Genomic DNA, 18,392 nt, shown 5'->3' with positions numbered 1-18,392 from the left:
TTCCTGGAATCACATTACATCTTCCTGGAGCTGCTGTTGCTGGTGGCTAGGGAGGGCCAGAGAAAGAAACTGGTGTTTACAGTGAGTGTATCACCCGAAACAAACAAGGCAAGCTCAGCTCGGACTGACCTTTCAACTGGTGCGCAAGGGGTGGTGGTTGCTTTTTGAAAAGTATAGCATCCTACTCACCAGTAGGACTGAAAACAGTGGAGAGCTTCTTGGGAGCAAACTGCATAAAGCCTTGTCCTCTGACTTCGTTGCCTGAGCTTTAGAGCCAAAATTTTTCCCAGGTGTCTTTGGAAAAATATGCTAATTCCTGTTAGAAGCTGAAGAGATCCAAGTAACTGTCTCCTTCAGGTGGCTTGTGGAATGGTTACTTAAAAGTACTGAACAATGCAACTTCAAAGGGAAAATTTGGCGTTCAGGTCTTTTCAAAGGAAAAAAAAAACCTCACTGAGAGGAAATTTATTATGAGTGGATTTCTACATTTTGGCACAAATCATATCTAATGCTGGGATCTTCTTTCCCTAAAATTGCCTTGAATATTTACCAAGTGAGTTGGGATTCTAACAGGGATTTAATACTTTTGGATTGTTTATGCAGGCATTTGCATGTGGCATCAATCAGAAGTCCTTTTATAACTTCTTACAGCACTAACCTTCACTTTCCCCTTTTAAAAGAAAATTCAGCCCTGTCTCTCATTAGGTTGCCAATTTTTGGTTTGGGTAGCAAAAAACATACATGAAAGTAGAAACTGGACTTCCACAGCTGCCAGTCCATTCCTCACCTCTGTTTTTTGATCAGAGTGGAACCAGCAGCTGTATACAAGTGTTGAAGATTTTAAAGACAAGTATCACCAGCAATCGTCGAGCAAGTTCTCCTTTCTGGGATAGCTGTGTGTTCAGACTAGAAAAGTAATAGTCAAAACCTATTTTTTTTCAGTATGCATTTTTCCTATCTCTCAAGAAATGTAGATTAGCCTGTAGTTTCAGGGATCACATAGGAAATAAAGCATTGGCTGGAAAACAAACTCAGGAGAGACAAAACAGTAGAGAAATTCTGGAAATAAGCCTCTCCAGCTTTACAGTTCTTTTAATAAGGAAAATATCCCTGTGGCAAGGAAATGGTCGTAGCTTATCTTCCATTCATCCTTTTTCTCCATGCTGTCCTGTTCTTTCCCACTGGGAACCAGCACAATAGGCACCTTTAAGGCTGTGATTAACATAGCTGATGACTTTTCCTTGGCAAAAGAAGTTACATTGGTCCTCCCAAGTTTGCTGTATTCACCAACTGTCTCATCTCCTTCTATGTCTTAAAGAGTTCTATCTCAATAGCAAAGGTTCAGTCAAGAAATTCAAGTGTTATACTCCACTGATATCAAAAGCATCAAACACAGGAGGCAATTTTGAACAAATAATGTTTTGCTGTATTTGTACAGTGCTTCTTGCAGTGGAAACCTCACTTATACCTCAAGGTACCACTGAAACAGAAATAATATTAACATTAAAATATATTTACTTTTTTTCAATTGAAAAATGAAATACTTTCTTTTTTAGTTATAGGTGCTTCAGACCATAATCTGTCCTCTGAGCAGCTGTGTTAACCTCGTCTGCAGTTTTAGTTTGGACTTTCTGAATCAAAACTCAAGCTGTATCACACTAAACTAGTTTATGTGCATGTAAACTCAGCTTCAGGAAATTAATTTCTGAGCTATGGAAAACTAGGTATGGAGAAAAGCTGTAAGTAAAATTGGTCAAAGATTGTCTGTTGACATGGCTTCCAAAATTTAGTGAACAATGAGGTTTCTAACATCATGCACATCTTTGTGAAAAGCAGTTGCTTTCTGCAGAAAGTTCCCATTGTTTTCTGAAAAGCTGAAAATGTTACACTTTCATAGTTTTAGGTAAGAGTCAGATTTCTTTAAGGAAAGGAAGAGATCTCTTGACCCACTTTGGTGCAGTCTGTTTCGGTTTCAGTCAAGGTGAACTTACAGATCAGCCTTTGTCCTCTTTCCTACTTCCTTGCTCAGACATGATTGACCATCTGAAACGCGCTATTGTGGTTGTACGGAGAAACTCTGAGGGCTTAAAGTGTCGACCACTGCCAGGTGTGTTTTGATGGAAAGTGTCTTTTGATAGTCGTGATGCTTAGTGCTGTGATGCCAGGATTTCATTAAGAAGCCCTCAGGAAGGTTCAAGCTAGCTATCAAAGATCCATTCAGCTTTTCATGCTCTGAAACATGAAGACCAAGTTTACTATCGAGTGCTCATTTCCACTCGTCCAGCTGCTAGAAAGGATATTCTCTCCATCTCAAGCCATCACTTTGCACTGCAAATCAAAATTGTTGTTTTAAATTACATCACTGTCATTAAATCTGCCAGTGGTGCAAATCCTGAACAGCCATGCCAGGACTAAACACATAACTGTGTGATGAAAAGAAGATGCCAAGGTGTGGATGGAAAGGAGTAGTTTACTTTACTAAGAAAGAGTCCAGGTGGGTGCAATTGCCTACACTGGGACTAGCTGCACAGTGCTTTTCATTGTCACAGATGGTAGGTGTTAGATGATGCAATGTGTACGGTGCCAGACAAATTACTTCTTTAGCTCATTCCTCTGGAAACAGGAGAAGAATCTGAACTGGATTTCCATGCAAACCTGGAGCAGGAGCTGCAAACTGCAGCCCCAGCTGAGCCCCAAGCAGTCAATGGCCCCAGTCTTTCAACTCAAGGCAGAGACTTGCTCTGGGGATCAGGAATTACATAGAAATTGCCTGGAGTTTGGAACACGTCCACTTAGTTTTAAATTAAGCTGTGGATTGGGGAACACTCTTACTCAGTGGATGTAATGAACCTAACAAGTTGGAAAAGCCTGCTCCTAAATGAAACCCTTGATATACATCCAGAAGCGCTGGAATTCCAGGACAAAAGTTGTTCTCATGGCACTTTCAGCCCAAGATGAAATTAAAAGCTGGGTTTTTTTCTGGTTTTGGGTTGGGGTGTTGTTTTGTTGGGGTTTTTTTCTTTGTTTATTTGTTTTCCCCCCTCCCCAGCGGCACGTCCAGCCCAGCGCTGCCGTGGTCTAAGCGGCCAGCTGGAAGTCAGCGGGGCTGCAGCCCGGGCTCCCCAAACCCCGACGGCCAGGGGCTACCCGGCACCAGCTGCGGACGTGCGTGCCAAGAGAGGTAGCTGAAGCCCCGGCACCGGCCGGCGGGTACCGTGAAGCGCCCCCTCACCCTCGGCTCCCCCCGCCAGCAGCCTGGGGTGCCGTGAGGAAGAGGAGGGGAAGTTGCCTCTGCTTAAAAGCCCGTTCCCGGCCCGCGGGCCAGCCCCGCCGCAGCGGGGGCCGCGCAACCCCGCCGGGCTCCCCCTCGGCGGCGGGACCCGGGGGGCGCACCCGCAGAGCCCCGTCCGCCGTCCGCCGGCGGTGCACCCCCGGCCCGCCCCCTCCCCACCCCGCCCCCCCCCAGCCCCGGCGGTGGGGGCGAGGCTGCCCCGCGGGTGACCCGCCGCGCCCCCACCGCATCACACGAGGGGGCAGCGCGGCCGCTCCTCTGCCCGGCGCCCGCCTGCCTCCCTCCTCTCGCCGCCTCGCTGCAGCCCGGGCTGCGCCGAGTCAAAGCGCGGATCAGGTTCCCTGCCTCCAGTATAAAAATCTCGGCGAGGAATCTCCGGCGGGAGAGAGAGACGGGGCGCAGGCGGAGCGGGGCGTGAGGCGGCGGCCGGCCAGCCAGCCCGCCCGTCCGTGGGGAAGCGAAGGGACGCGCTGCGGCGGCGGCGGCGGCAGCAGCCGCTGCTCACCGGGGACGCCCGCGGCTCGCCCCTCTCAGCTGCGGGAGAAGAGCTTTCTGCCGCCCGAAGTAAGTCCGAGGAGCGGCGGGGTCTGCCTGAGGGATGCTGCCCCCGCGCTCGCTCCTCCGGAGGAAGGGTGGCAGCGCTTCTCCTGCCCTGCCCCGGCTCCGGGGAACCTGCCCCTGCGGCGCCCCGCAGCTCCGGCCCCACCTCGCGTCCTCTCGCCGCCCGGCGGGTGCTGTGGAGCGGTGCCGGGGGCTTGGGTGGGAGCCCGGACCCAGCGGGGTGGTGGGGGGCACTTGAGGCCCCGGAGACCCCTGCCCGAGGGGAGGGGGGGGGGCGAGGTCTGGGGGTGCCCGGGGGCCGGGGGCAGGGGACGAGATCTGGGGGTGCCCGGGAGCCGCGGCCGGGGGCGCCGCGGACCCGCCGTGCTGTGCCGTGCTGCGGAGCGCGGCCGCGGGTGCCGGCTGCCCCGCTCGGGGTGGCGGCGGAGGGTCGGTACGGGGGAGCGTTGGAGGGCCGGGGCAGGGTGCGGGGAGAGAGGTGGCGGTGGGTGACGTGACCCAGCGGGGAAGGGAGGCAGAAACCCTCGGGCTGCTCCGTTCCGAGGGGACAAAAGGGCAGCCGAGTGACCCCGGAGCGGCAAACCCCCTGCAGGTCCCAGTTGCCCTGTGCCAGGAATGTCCCGACTGAGACTCGGGATAATGAGGTTAAATTTTACCCTCCGACCGAGCACGTTGACTGATATTTTTCTTGGGACTTTGCCTTCTTATCTGTAGTTTACTTTTGGTGGAACAACTGAATCTATCAAGTGCCAATAGATCTATTTAAAACTGCCATCGTTAGTTGGTGTCTTCCATGTCCTCTGGAGGGATAGGTTTGGAGAAAATCTCACTTAACTACAGTGAAAACACAGTTTCCTCCTGTTGAGCTTACACATTATTCTGCAAATGTGTTATGGTCTCCAACACTGATGCTTCTAACTCCGTAGCTGCCTTCATTATCTCCTTATTAAAAGTATTTATAGGGGAAAGACAGTCTTTATTCTTCGGGAGCTCATCTGCTCCTTTGCCTGTTCCAGTTGGCTGCCGCACACCTCTCTCTTCCATACTGCAAGTAGGCTTGCCTTCGTGGTGAATGTCTACTGTCTGTTAGCTTAGTGATACGCTCTGAGGCTGGATTCCAGGATATAAACCCTAGAGACCAACTGGTTCTTGGAAGCATTGTGGAAATATTTGCAACATGCATTAAATCTTTCTCTGTGAGATAACCCTGCACCTATGCATAGCGATAGGTGTTTTAACTGGATCCTATTTGCTCTAAATGACTTACAGGAGAAGAACGCTTTACCTGTGGCTCATCAGTGCTTGAACTTGCTGCCCTTTCCTTGCTTTCCCTTTGGACCTTGATTTTTTTGAGCTTTTAGTAAAGTTCAACTTTTTGGACAAGAAATAGACAGAGTGTGTAACTGCTTGTTTTAGGGAGAAGAAGGGAAGAGATGGAGGGAAAGAGAAGGGAAGTATATTGAAAAAGTTGTAAAATAGTACCTGTCTTATACATTTTTTGGACAGTGTGCTTGAGCTGATTTACAAAGCAAATCTTATGGAGTATTTCTGTTTCCTCCCTGCAAAGAAATAAGAATTTTAAAAAATGAAAAAAAAAAAACCCTAGTCTGAACTTTTGATCAAGAGAAGTAGTCTGAAGGGAAAAACAAACCTGCATATTTGTGACAAAATTTGTTAATTTGCTGTCATAATGAAAATTTGGAACTTCAGGGAGGGGGTACTTCACTGGAGAGGATGGACAAAAAAGAAAAAAAACCACATTACTTTGGTGACTTACTACTTAGGAAGCTTTGAATGAAATTGAAGGACAGAAACTTAACTAACTTTAGCATGCTCCAGAGCAGGCTCTTGGGTGGAAAAAAGAGAAAGATTTGCTGCTGGCTTCTTTTACAAATGGTTAAGTCTTTGTTTATAGTGTAGAAGTGGCCTAAGAAAAACAGACTTTTTGCAATTATCCAGATGTCTATTACCCGTTATTTGAGATGCAGCCTGTGGCTGATACATCCTTCCCAGCAGAAGGTTGGTCTTGCTATAGTATTACAAAACATAGTTCTGTTATCCCAGAACCATATGCTTATATTCCTCTACACTCATACTGACACTGAGGACACTTTGGAGGCTTATCTTATTCCTGACACAGCTGTACTGATGGATGTTTTGTGTAGATTCATCTTTCTGTTGCTAATGTGAATATTATTACTTAGCTGACTTCCAGCAGTCACGGCTCCAGCAAGGTACTCTGACATGTCCTATGTTTCTTCTTGATCATTCGGGGAATGGTTGTTCTTGAGTCCTCAGATAATAATTAAAAATAGTCCTTTACAGGAGCTCTGAAAATGCCCTCATTCAACTCATACTCTTTTATTTCAGTGTGCTTTTGTAGCAGGGAAGGTACGCTTTATGAAGCGTTATAGTGTAACAAGTGTTTTAGCGTAGCGCTAAGGCATTAGGGATGGAGCCGGCGTTGCTCGTGAAACCTGCTCTGTTCAGGCCCCCTCATTACCTACACTCCCAACCATGGTGTTTTCTGTGGGAACTGGACTTTAACAATGTATGCTTTGCTTCGATATTTACAACCTCTTGCTGATCAGTGTATCAAAAGCATTTTCATTAGAGGATTCATTTCAGGACTTTAATTGAGGAAATCTCTTTGTTTCAAGCCTCTATAATAAACCATTCAAAATGCCGTCTTTGAACGAACTAGGTCACTGTAACGCGCGCACACAGAGGGATTCTCATCTGCTTAGGGTAGCCGGCATTCGGTCGAGCCATATCCCTGGTGAGCTTGTCCCTGATTTATCCTTCTTGGACTGGCTTGTTCACAGGGAGCTTATGCTGAAAATTCACTGCTGGAGGTCATTCTCCATTCTTGGCATCTCTGGCAGCCTTAAGCTTAAATTGCAGCCTCATTTTCTATCCAATCAATACCACTCTTATGTCGCTGAGTTTCCATGGTGCCCCCAATCTTCTGTCTACATATTGATGTCTGACAGCAGGAATAGCATTCTGTGTCGCTATATATACTTACCAAAGCTGTCAAAACTATTTAGGGTCTGTCGCACTAATTTATATCCATATCCTGATATTATTTGTATCTGTTGAGCTTTGACTGATGGAACTTGCCGCACTAAGGAATCAACCTCAACAATGCACTCCAGGGATGGCTCAAGGGATGGATGTTTTGAGAAAGGGGAAAAAGACTCTCTTCTAGAGTAGCTGGGGTAGTCTAGAATCCTTTGAGCACAATAGAGTCATTTTGAAAACATCCAAGTCTCAATGGCTCCAAGTTAATGCTTTGGAAATCATTCTCCATTGTGTGGCTCTGAATGCACAGAGGGTCCTCTCCGATGGAACCGTGGAGGGGAAAATAGAAACGTGGGCATTGTCAAGTGTTCAGTGTGCATTTGAGGAGAGCTGGGGGAAATTTGAGTCAGTTGTCTTACATCAATTTCTTCAGCAGAAGCACCGTGGAAAAATGAAATTAAAGGAGTGAGCAATGCCTTCTATAAGGTGGATGTCTGTGTTTTGCTACAATAACTCACAGAGCATTGTAATTGCCGAAGAAATGATATGGTGGTGTCTCTGTGGATTGACACAACAGCAACTAAACAAGATGGGAAGAGGCGTATCTTCTGTGCGTCATTAACTTCCAAGGGACTGATACCTGTTATTTGTGCCAACAGTAATAGACGCTAAATAAAGACCAGCATATTTTATTTTATATTATTTAAATATGCTTTGCATACCATTGATCTTGTATCAAACAGAAGTGGTCATCAGCTGGAGGAGCCCTTTAATCCCACTACCTTTAACATGATCTTGATCCAGCCCATGAAATAAGAGTTGGCAGTCAGTATGGAATTTGCTGCTTAGAATTTTGTTTGCTCTGCGTTGCCATTAGAACTGATTTTGTGATGCCAAGCTCATTAATACTTTTCAGACCCTCTTCAGGCTCCTACAGTCTTTCCACTAGTGAAAATGAACTTGAATACTGAAAAGGCCCTGTTGCAGGTGGTGTTTAACATAGTGGCATTAAAATAGTTCAGTTTGTTAAGTTTTCAGCAATGGCTTACCTTATCGTTGTAGAAAGGGTCAGTGGGACTTTACCAAGCTAGTTGCTCTCTTGGTCAATATGTCTCACCTTTATTTTATTCCAAGGAATAGAATCACTGAAGCATTTGAAATATCTAGCTCTACCTCCTGCAGTGGCACCATGATGATTTATTGTTTTTTAACTTTTCTCATTTCCTTCCTTGCTTACATATGTGGGAGTGACTTTTTAAAAACTGTAGTCATCTTGCAGACTGCTTTTTAATGTTTTTCAGGCTGAAGGTTGAGAGAACACAGCTGTAGGCAGTTTCATGGGAGATGAGAAGGGGGAATGTGAGTATAATAAAGAGCTAGATATATTACTGATGCAGCCAGGTGATTTCTACCCTCTCCATCCCTCCACTCCAAAAAGCCTCTGCCCTTCCTTGCCTTCCCAGAAGAGCAGATTCTGGTTTCAATGTGGATAACCTGGAGGTGAGGAGTAGAGCTAACTATGAGGCAAAATCCAGTTTTGTTGCATTAAGAAAAACATATAAGTATGTTAATTTGGGCCCTAGGAGCACGTTGCTTGCAAGTGCCATTGATTGCATGGCAGCTGCGACAGAGGGGTAGAGACTTTTAGAGCAGAAGAGCATTACAGGAGTTGGGGATTTTCTGATAAAAATAGTCTCTGAAGATAAATAGTGCTTGGGGCTCCAGTCTGCTGCCATTTAGTAAACTGCAAAATTCAATTTTAAACTGGACCTTTCTCCTCTGAGGCCTGCCAACACTATTTCAGAGCTCATTAAATGTTTCAGGAGAGTGATATAAAAATCTTCCTTCCTCATTAGTTTCTACAAAGGTTCAGTGTAGCTTGGACCTTATAAACATCCCCTATTTAGTTGTAGTTGATACCATCATCAAGGGCCTGTGGGGAGGGAAGAGGAAGAGGAGAAATTGTTTAATACCTCAGTCCAAATGCTTGTTTTCACACTGGTCCACAGCTAGCTAACAGCATAAATGAAATAGAGTTTTTGCTGTCTTCATACAATATTTTTGGAGCAACTCGTTATCTGTAGAAGCTCTCCACCCAGGAGTAAAACCAGACAGAAAAGCTGGGAGGGGGAGGGAGGCTGGACATGCTCTTTTTCCTTTCAGCAAGCCCCTCTCTATGCACTGGGGCTGATGCTCTGTTGTCTTAGTGGGACTTGTCCAGCTGGCACTGGAAATGGGCAGAGCGCTAGTGATGCTGGCAATGAGATGGAGGTAGCCTATTTCTCAGGCTTGAGTACAAAGTTGATCTTGCTCTGCTGAGCTTGTAAAGGAAGATAGACTACTTTGCTGTTGTCTTCATCATTTGACTTTGTTACCTGCATCTGATTCTTGCCTTAGGCTGTCCCTAAGGATTAGAAAGGTAAAACCCGGATAATTGTTCTCTATGGGTATATAGGAAAGGAGGAATTCCCTGTGTATTGACACAAACAGTAAATACACAGATAACTGTGGAAGTCAGTGTCCCTGTCTGATTGCAAGCAATGAAAATGACTGAACTGCTTTCTCAGATTCAGTTTCATTTGCTATCAGACACAAAACCTGTTTTGTTCTTGGGTTTTGTTTCTCAGAGCCATGCAAACAATGACAGTAGTTTCATAACCAGCTAAAGATGATCCGACTATTGCATTTAAGGCTTCCTTGTTTCGACAGGATCACTAGTACAACAGATTTATTTATGTATTATTTATTTTTTTAGCTATATTTCTCACACATCGTGCATCTCAAAGTGCAAAAGAGCCTTAGCAGTGCAATGCAAATGTATGCGCCCATCTGTAGCCAGCAACAGAAGGCTCACAGTCTGCAGCATCTTTGCTTCCATGACAGGAGCATCCAAAATGTGCTTAAAACTGTGTGTAGGTAGTTCTAATCTCAAAAACTTTGTGTTTAAAAATAACTATTTTACAGGTGTTTTGTCTTTTTTTTTTTTTTTACAGGTTTACAGCATGCAGGCAACAGTGGGAAGAGTGACTGGCTCAGAATGCCATTTTAATATTTCTGTGATGCTTTTCTAGGCACTTTGATAATCAGACTGTAATGGATGGATCTTTTAAGAAAGGTCTACTGTCTTTGAAAGTGATATAGAAAGGGACTTAGAAATAGCCTTGGTAGAATGATGGCACCTCTAATATGGTGCTGTCTCTGCAGTATTATGGCACTACAAGGTCACAGTTTGCTTTTGGACAATGGAACTTTTTCCATTTCCATACTGAGATCTTTATCAGCTCAGTAAGAATCATATTCTTCCTGTCAAGCAGAGATTGATACTAAACGAGGCACACATTCTCCAACCATTATTCAGGCAAAGCTGATGCTTCAGCAAGAGCTTCATCAGAATAAGGATCATAGAATTCGGCCTAAGATTTAGAAAGGGTGCCCACCCCTCTGTTTTGGTGACAAATTCTTAAAAATAAGACACAAATGGATTATAATTCTGGTAAATGGTTGTGACTCTTCCTGCACATCTTGCAGCAGAATCTCATTACTTTCATTGCAAGTGCCTTTGGAGTGAAGCACCCTTTATTAAGTTAGAGATAATAAAGAGATTGTTCTGATATTCTGCCTTAATTCTGGTAGAAAAACACTTTGTTCCTTTAGTTTGAACAATAAAAATTCTGTGCTCAAAAGTAGCCTTCCCACCCCCACTGTATTAAACAGAAATATTTTGAACTTCTTGTTCTACCTAGAGTGGTTTCTCCTGGAAACCTGGTTTTCTCTCGTAGTGGCTTAGCTTTCCTTCTGGTGCTGACAGAAGGCCCCTGAGATGCTCTGATTGCTTCTCGATAACTTGTGCCACCAGACTGCCTGGTTGTTTGCTTGGATTGCTGCCTTCCCAGAGGTCACAAAGATGTTTTTGTTTGCACAAGAGTCACTTGCTTTTATTAGAAGCCTGCCTGGGTGCAGCTGATATGCAGAGACTGAGGAGTGGAAAAAAATCTACTAGCTTTCCCTCTAAGGCCAACAGATAGGATTTTCAACAATTTTCCAAAAACACTGCAGGCTTTGATTCAGGAACTTCATGTCATTTCACTTATTAAATCTTCATATTCCTAAGCTGTCCCTTCAGCCCATGTTTCTCGTCTGATTTGTGTGTTGTCAGATGCTTTTGTTAATCTCTGTAGTTGATGTTTGCTGAAGTGATTATTTGGCAGCAGTGTGTGAGCAGGCGTGTGTGTGATGGCTGTTGGCATGGCAGTCTGTATGATACGGCATTAGCATACTTGCTCTGTGCTGCGGGCCTCTTCCTCTGCTAGGCTCACTTATGCAGCAGGGAGGCAAAACCACCCCAAACAGAAAGCCACAGGGGAGCCAGTTACAGCACGGTGATCCTCTGGCCAGTTTGACCAAAGACCTACAGAGTTCCGGGGAGCCTGAAGGCTGCTCCCATTTTCCTTGTATTACTCATAGTCATCCACCAGCAGAAGATTATTATAAAGAGCTACAGGGATTGTGGGCTGCTAAGTAGGGGTATCTACATAGAGTTGAGTTTTCAGGAATTTCCCTCTGCTTGCAAAATAGCGTGGGAAACGTGTTTATGGGGGTATAAAGAAAAAAAGGCAAGCTCCGCTCCCTTTCTGTTTGTTAGCTCAAGAACCTGTCTTTAAATGGGGCATGGAGTTTACTTTGTGTTTTGGGCTCATGAATACTGAGTGGCCATTGGGATTATAGGAGTATGTGTTTTAAGAGTTGTCAGTCTCTTCTCTCAGTCGCTTGTCATTTTGAGCTATAGTCTTTGCACATCTTGTGCACTGGAACAGCTTTGTGGGCTGCGAGTTCCCTCACTGAGAACCGTGGGGTTTACTTAACATAAATGTAGCAAGTACATGCAATACCTTTGCTTGATCAGTGGGTTGGTTTAAAAGTTTAACACAGCAGTAATAAAAGTATCTGGTGGTACAGTATGTGTTCAGGTGCATGCACTTTGTAAGTGGGTGGGGATTAAATCTCTTGTGATAAGTTTTATAGCAATACATTTACCGTGGGGCCTTTGGCTTCACTTTATATTTTACTGGACATCTTTTTAAGCATGATCTGGTCTTGGTGTTTTTTGTTTTTTGATTTTTTTTTTTTGGTTGTTTGTTTGTTTTGGGTTTTTTTGTGGGTTGTTTGTTTGTTTTGTTTTCTTTTTCTTTTGTACAAGTGAAGCTATTGGTTTTCTCTTCCACTTTCTGATGTAAACTTGTCAGTTAATAACTGTACCTTTCCAAGCACGGTGTGGGCCAGGCATAAACCCTTGTTAAAAGCTGCCCCTGCATGACTGACTGGTGCTGTGAAGGTTCTGACTTTATCCTGATGAGGGAGAAGAGGATGAGAGATTCCTGTTGGGATCAGCCCTTGGTTTTACCTCTGGATGGAGAAAACTTTGGGGGCTTAATACCTGATATGATTTTTAAAACTGTCTGGAATCAGAAATGTAGGAAAGTGGGGAGCATTTTCTCTCCCTGCCCGTAACTACCTGGAAAATTGGCCATGTTTTCCTGATGAAAAAGTCTGAGTTCAATCCCATCTGAAGGGATGGGAATGGGAAGAAAAGTGGGTGAACTTCCTGCTGTTACTCGTAATTTTGATCTAGAAGTTATATTTAGGCTCCTTTCAAAAACTTCTGTAGATAATTTTAGTATTTTGCAACTGAGATAATATTTACAAACACTTCTACTTGCTCAGTGGCATAATGTGCCACATGGTCCTGGGCTTTCTTTGGCTGCCTCTCTGTGCCCAAATACAGCATTTCTGTGCTAATTTTCACGAAGAATGAGAGCTCTTGAGCATGGCTGGAGATTGAATACTGAATAGACTGATATCTACAGGGCAGTAGTCCTTTACATAAGAACCCTTCTTTCTTGTGCTAACCGCAGCTGTAGGTCGAGTGGATATAGAGACATTGTGGTTTTATAGAGGAAAAAGGTGAGACATGTAGGTGCTTTGCCCCAACATTGTGCTTTACACACACGTCAAAACCAAGTCTCTGTTTGGAGAAACTTTCCAAACTGTAGGGATATGTAGCAAAAATGTGTTACCTAATTTTAGAGTGTCAAATTGCTCAATACTTACTATAAATGACAAGTTCACATCTTTCTGTATTGACACTTCCAGCATGTACAGTAAAGCTCTAATTCTAGTTGGGATTTTACCAACTGAAATTTCTCAAGTGATTGTAGGTGGGAATTTCTTGTCTTATTTAAACAGAGAATTCTGCAGCAAACAAAATAGGCAAATCAGGACAAGGCTGTGAAGTGTAAATTATCTGTCTAAGTCAAGAAAAACTGAGGTTGAAATATTTCACATAAGGCTTATCAAAATGGAAATTTTTGAGTCACTGAATTAAAGATTTCTGTTCCAGGCCAGTGAAATTCTAGTGTGTATCTAAACACTTGCGGCACTTAATGGGTGTTGAAGGAATGAAAACAAGAACTTGAGCCTACATATGAGACAGATACATTGGCTACAGTAGGCTCTTCATGATGCCCTATGATGTCCAGCTGATGCTGTTCATTGTGGCATTTTTATGACCACAATGTCTCACAAAAAGGGTGGAATAGTATGCAGCGATGGGGAATGAGGAGCATTTTCTCAAATTTATGCTTTCCTTATCAGTTTAAATTTTTTTTTCCAAAGTAAGCCTTTGAAAATCGGAATATAATTTGCATGTACAATTTTAATTGTACATATAATTGTAATAATTGCAAACATTGTCAACAGTGTACTAATTGTAAATTATTTGCATTTCAAAGTTATTTTTTTACAAAATAATTGTAAACAATTGTAGTAATTTATAGTTGTTATTTACAATTATTATGACTATAATTATAGGGTTTAATAAAAGGCTTGTGCATGTTCTTTTCAATTGCTCCACAGGACATGTTGTTTGGGATTTAAAAAAAATAATATTTATATATAATCATAGCTTCTGTTGCAAAAGACATTTTAGCCTTTGTTCAGTGTTAAATAGACCCCTAGCCTAGAATAAGTATAGTTTTCACTCCTGATGCAGTGTGATTTGTGTGAAAGGGATTTTTTTTTTTTTTTAAAATCTCATTTATATCTGTTTTCTATTCCTTCATATTAAAAACAGTGTTCCAAGCTTAAAAACTTTTTGGAGTGGCTGAACTTCCAAGCTGCAGCAGCTGATTCCAGGTGAGCTGCCCACTTTGAGCAGCCTCAGCCATTTCTCTCGTTTCCTTGCTGGGATTCCTGTCTTGCAAAGCTAAACCGTTGAAGGCTGCTGCCGCTTCTGTAGCGGGAACTGTATCGGGCTGTGAAATGGGTCTGGATTTTTCTAAGACATGGATCGTGCCCTGTGAGTAGCAGTCCAATTGTACAAGATATGCAAGTGGATAGCAGAACATGGGTTGAGTTCTGTAAAACCAGTTATGTGAACTGCTTAAAACTTTGCAGGTAATGCTCATCTTCCTTAGCTTTAAATGTGCATTTTTCCCTGAACAGATAAACCATGCCCAAGCTGTTTTGGTTTTGAAGATATAGAACTTTTGAAGAAGTTTGCCATAACTGAATAGCTGAGGTTTCCTTAATTTTGAATTCCTATGTCTCTAATGTCCTTATTTTCATAACCCAAACTTCTCTTTGTTTTAATATTTCTTCTATTTAAATTGTGTAGTAGGTCACCTTTCATAAATATTGCACATCTGCTCATTTTTTTTTTCAGTGGCCTTTACAGCTGCCCCACACCTTATTCTAAATCAGCAAAATATTTCAGCTTATTTGTTTCTGAGTGTGCTCACAATTCATGCCCTTGTTTTAGTGAGCACATTTAGTTGAAATCTAACTTGGAATTCTATAACTGCATTATAATTTCCAGAGTCAAACTTTTTTTTATTACAGTTTTAAAATTTTAGAAGTGCTATTCTAAAGTTTTGTCTAGTCTGAAATTACTATTCTGCTAAGAACAGGGATATGACATCTTTTGTCTCCAGAACTTTTTTGATGTCCAGAAGTTATTTCAGTAATCATTGACATATAGTGGTATGTAAGTATATATTTCTTCCATTAGACTTTAATGTGTCTGTGGTGAATTTTATCTGATATTTGTGTTGTCCGGTCGTCTGGGCAGTGGCAAGGACAGGGACCTCCATACTGTTGACTAGTACCATTTTATATGGACAGAACTTTGTTGCTGCCTTTTTCATACTTTGTTTCAAGTGCTTCATAAATGCACTCCACAACATTGATCCTAGGCTGGACTTCGGGTGCTACAACTCCACCTCCCATACGGAGAACTAATTATTGTTCTTACCCTGGGATTCTTAGTTCCTTGACTAACATCTAAAGAGTGACGGGACCTGACCTCTTATCCCAAGATTACGAAGCTCTCCTAATAGCTTTTTTCAATGTCTTTGGAAATCCAAACAATTTACATCTAGTGGAAAATACCCAGGATAAGTTTTTAAAGGCTTCTTGTAGATTAGTGAGGCATGATTTATCATTGTGAAAAATGTACTGGGTTAGACGTTTCTAGTTTGTGGGTCTTCTATTTCAGGCTAGATGGTTTACCCTTGCCTCTAACTGATTTTTCTCAGCTCTGGAAATGCAGTTTAGTGCAATTGAATTTCTTGAGTTGTCCCTTTTTTTTAAAAAAAAAAAAAATTATTTCCCCTAACTCTGTCTGGCAGTTCTGCCTTAGGTTCTTTACTTGTATAACCGTAGGGCATTCATCTCTCTTCCCTACTTTAAAGGGAAAACTGAAGAAAAGGAGCCATTTAACTTCTGTGCAATCTTTTTCTGCCCTCATTGACTTGCTTGTGCCAGGGTAGTCTTCAGTATAGTCTGCAAGACCCACTGGCTCTTCTGGAGTGCCTGTTTCCAGTGTGCTTAATGAATGCCTTATTACTTGTCTCTGTGTATTTTTCTCTTTGTTCCTCAACCTTGCTTTTGGATCTTTTAATCTCTATTTTACATCTCACCTGCCAAAGTTGTTTTCTCCTATTAATTTCACTTGGGCTGGATTTCCATTTGCTTTCTCTTAAGTATATTCTGTGAGTGAACAAGTCCTTAAAATATATTTGAGAAGTTGGGTTGGGTTTTTTTGTTATTATTATTTTTTTTCTGAGTGGCCAGGAGTATCATCAGTGATTGCACTTTGGCATCGTTTCAGAATATCTGTGCTCATTCCTTGCATACCTTATTAAGGAAATGTTCCAGGGAACAGAAAGAAGTGACTCCCAATACTGTGCTTAAAGAAGCCTGATTCTTTTAGGACTTTTAACAGCATCCCAGTTGTAGCATCCACCATAATCATGTAGTAACTTTGGGATGAAGATTTTGAAGAATTGTGAGAGAATTCTGTATTTATATCCTATGGAAATGTATCCCAACTGTTGCAATTCTCCCTTTGGAAAATAGTCTAAAAACATAGCCCTGTCTAATTCCTGAATTAATTCTTTTCTGTTATTTGAGACTAACTCATTGCAGCTTTTCCTTCTGCAAGCTTCAAACCAGCTGCCACCACATGAATTGATTACATTGACAAGAAATAATTTATAAAAATGACTGCATTTTCACAATTCTAGAAAATGGCAATGTTGTCATCATTTGATCACCTAGTATTTTACATCAATCATTTCTGGTCTGAATTGGATCCTCAAGACTGTAGCTCAGAATCTGTAGTTATAAACACTCCCCTAATGTGCCTCCCTGTGAGGAAACAGTTACTGAAGAGTGCCTGAAAAGTCAGATTTGTATTTCTGACTTCTTCCTCTTTCTTATTTAGTATGTGTGCAAGTATAGCTCAAGATTGTACGTTTTCTCCTTTCAGAAGAATCCCAAGTGTTTTAGCTAAAGGCCTGATCTAAAGTCCACCAAAGTAACTAAATATATATGTAAAAATAAATGTATGTATGTAGGCTCATGGTAATTTAGATTGGCTGTATAATTTAACACTTTCTGTGTTACTGTCTTTTTTTTGTTTTTGTTGTTGTTTGGGTGGTTTTTTTGGTTTGTGGGGTTTTTTTGGGGGTGGGGGGGTATCAACACTTTAGCAAACTGTGCTCCAGGAAGCTGTTTGTGATATCAGAAATGTAAGCTGATTGCGCTTATGTACATCTAATTTGATGCCCTGATGCTTTCCAGCTGTGATAAATGGACAACTATTTTGAAAACAAATATGTTGTCAGAAATGGAGTATCCTGTGAAAACTACCAATTTTCCCTTAAGTCTGGCTGTGTTCAATTAATCTGCTGCTGACTTAATCTCCCTGCATCTCATAAGGAATGTTTTTAATATTAACTTCTCATAGTAGCACTTCTACTTCTAAAATGTCTTTCATTTAACTCTAGAATTACTCATAATCTGGGAAAAATTGATGCTTGCTTCTCCTGCCCCTGATTTCTATGATGGAAAATCAAGACTTAGCAAGTTGAGGTTACAGGTAATTTAAGGTTATTACCTTTTAAGTAATGAATCCCAAAGCAAATCTTTGTTTTTTTGAATGGGAGGAATCTTATTGTATCCCCTATTTCGGAGCTATCCCACATGCTCAGTGGTGGTGGGGAGGACAGGGTCTGGGCATCCACTTATGTACTTGCTCCTCAGCAGAAGGTCAGGAGCAACCCCTTCCGTAGGTTTTATCTCTGTGCACAGATGGAGTGAATGAGACAGGGGACAGTAGTGTCTTACCACCAGCTGATGTCACAACAATCTCAAACCTTCTGTGCATCTCTTTCCCTATTTTGATTCACAGCAGCATTGCTTTAGCAGAAGCAAATCGACTTCTGCAAACATATGGCAAGAGCAAGAAGGGAAGGCTGATTGATCAGGAAGACTGAAATGGACTTCTGTATTTATCAGGATTTTTTTTTTAATTTTGTGCTCGTGGAACAAGATTTGTAATAATGATTACTAATCACAAAGGTTACCCAAGCCCTTTCTTAAATTCATATCTTTAGAGAAAAGCACCTGTAAAGGAATATATGGTGAAGAAGGAGGCAGTTACGAACCTCGGCTAGGTGGTGTGTATGTGTTCTTCTTCAATTTTTAGCAAACTAGTGTGTGTAAGTTAGATGCATTGCCACCTGTAAGCCCTGTCTCTCAGCATTTCCATATAAGCCTGTTAACTGGTTTGGGCTGGACTTAAGAAAGAGCTCGTTCCTATTCTTGATGAGCTCAAGTGGCTTTTATGTAGGGTGCTGTGAATGGACACAAGGGCTTAGTGCTCCTTGTCATCGTGTGAGTTGCTAAATGCGTCACAGCTTTTGCTGTGACATATGCAGCGTTGGGAGTAACAGAAGCCAACTGAGGTTGCAGTTAACCTCCTGCTTCTAATGATGCTGTTTTTAGATCACTTGCCTAAGATGCCTCTGAGTGTGACAAATGAAGGGGTGCCAACAAGTAGCTTTTGTTTGAAATAAATCATTGTTTAGGTGGAATGAGAAGAAAAATGTGTCTGGATTTAATGGTACTTCACTGTGCATAGGCTTTGGAAATGAAACAACTTGACCTTTCTTGA

At 42.5% G+C, this 18,392-nt stretch overlaps 1 protein-coding gene across 1 annotated transcript in view; it reads left to right on the top strand.

Moving 5' to 3' along the window:
* Positions 1-3,496: 3,496 nt before the first annotated feature.
* Positions 3,497-18,392, top strand: part of PTN (pleiotrophin) — a 74,617-nt gene continuing 59,721 nt past the window's right edge. The window contains exon 1 of the mRNA XM_055711949.1: positions 3,497-3,856. The gene's annotated coding sequence lies outside the window, so the exon portion shown is untranslated. The remainder of the gene's footprint in view (positions 3,857-18,392) is intronic.

The sequence above is a fragment of the Falco cherrug genome, chromosome 5 (genome assembly GCF_023634085.1).
Source record: "Falco cherrug isolate bFalChe1 chromosome 5, bFalChe1.pri, whole genome shotgun sequence".
Lineage (NCBI taxonomy): Eukaryota > Metazoa > Chordata > Aves > Falconiformes > Falconidae > Falco > Falco cherrug.
This window is presented reverse-complemented; position numbering and strand designations above follow the sequence as displayed.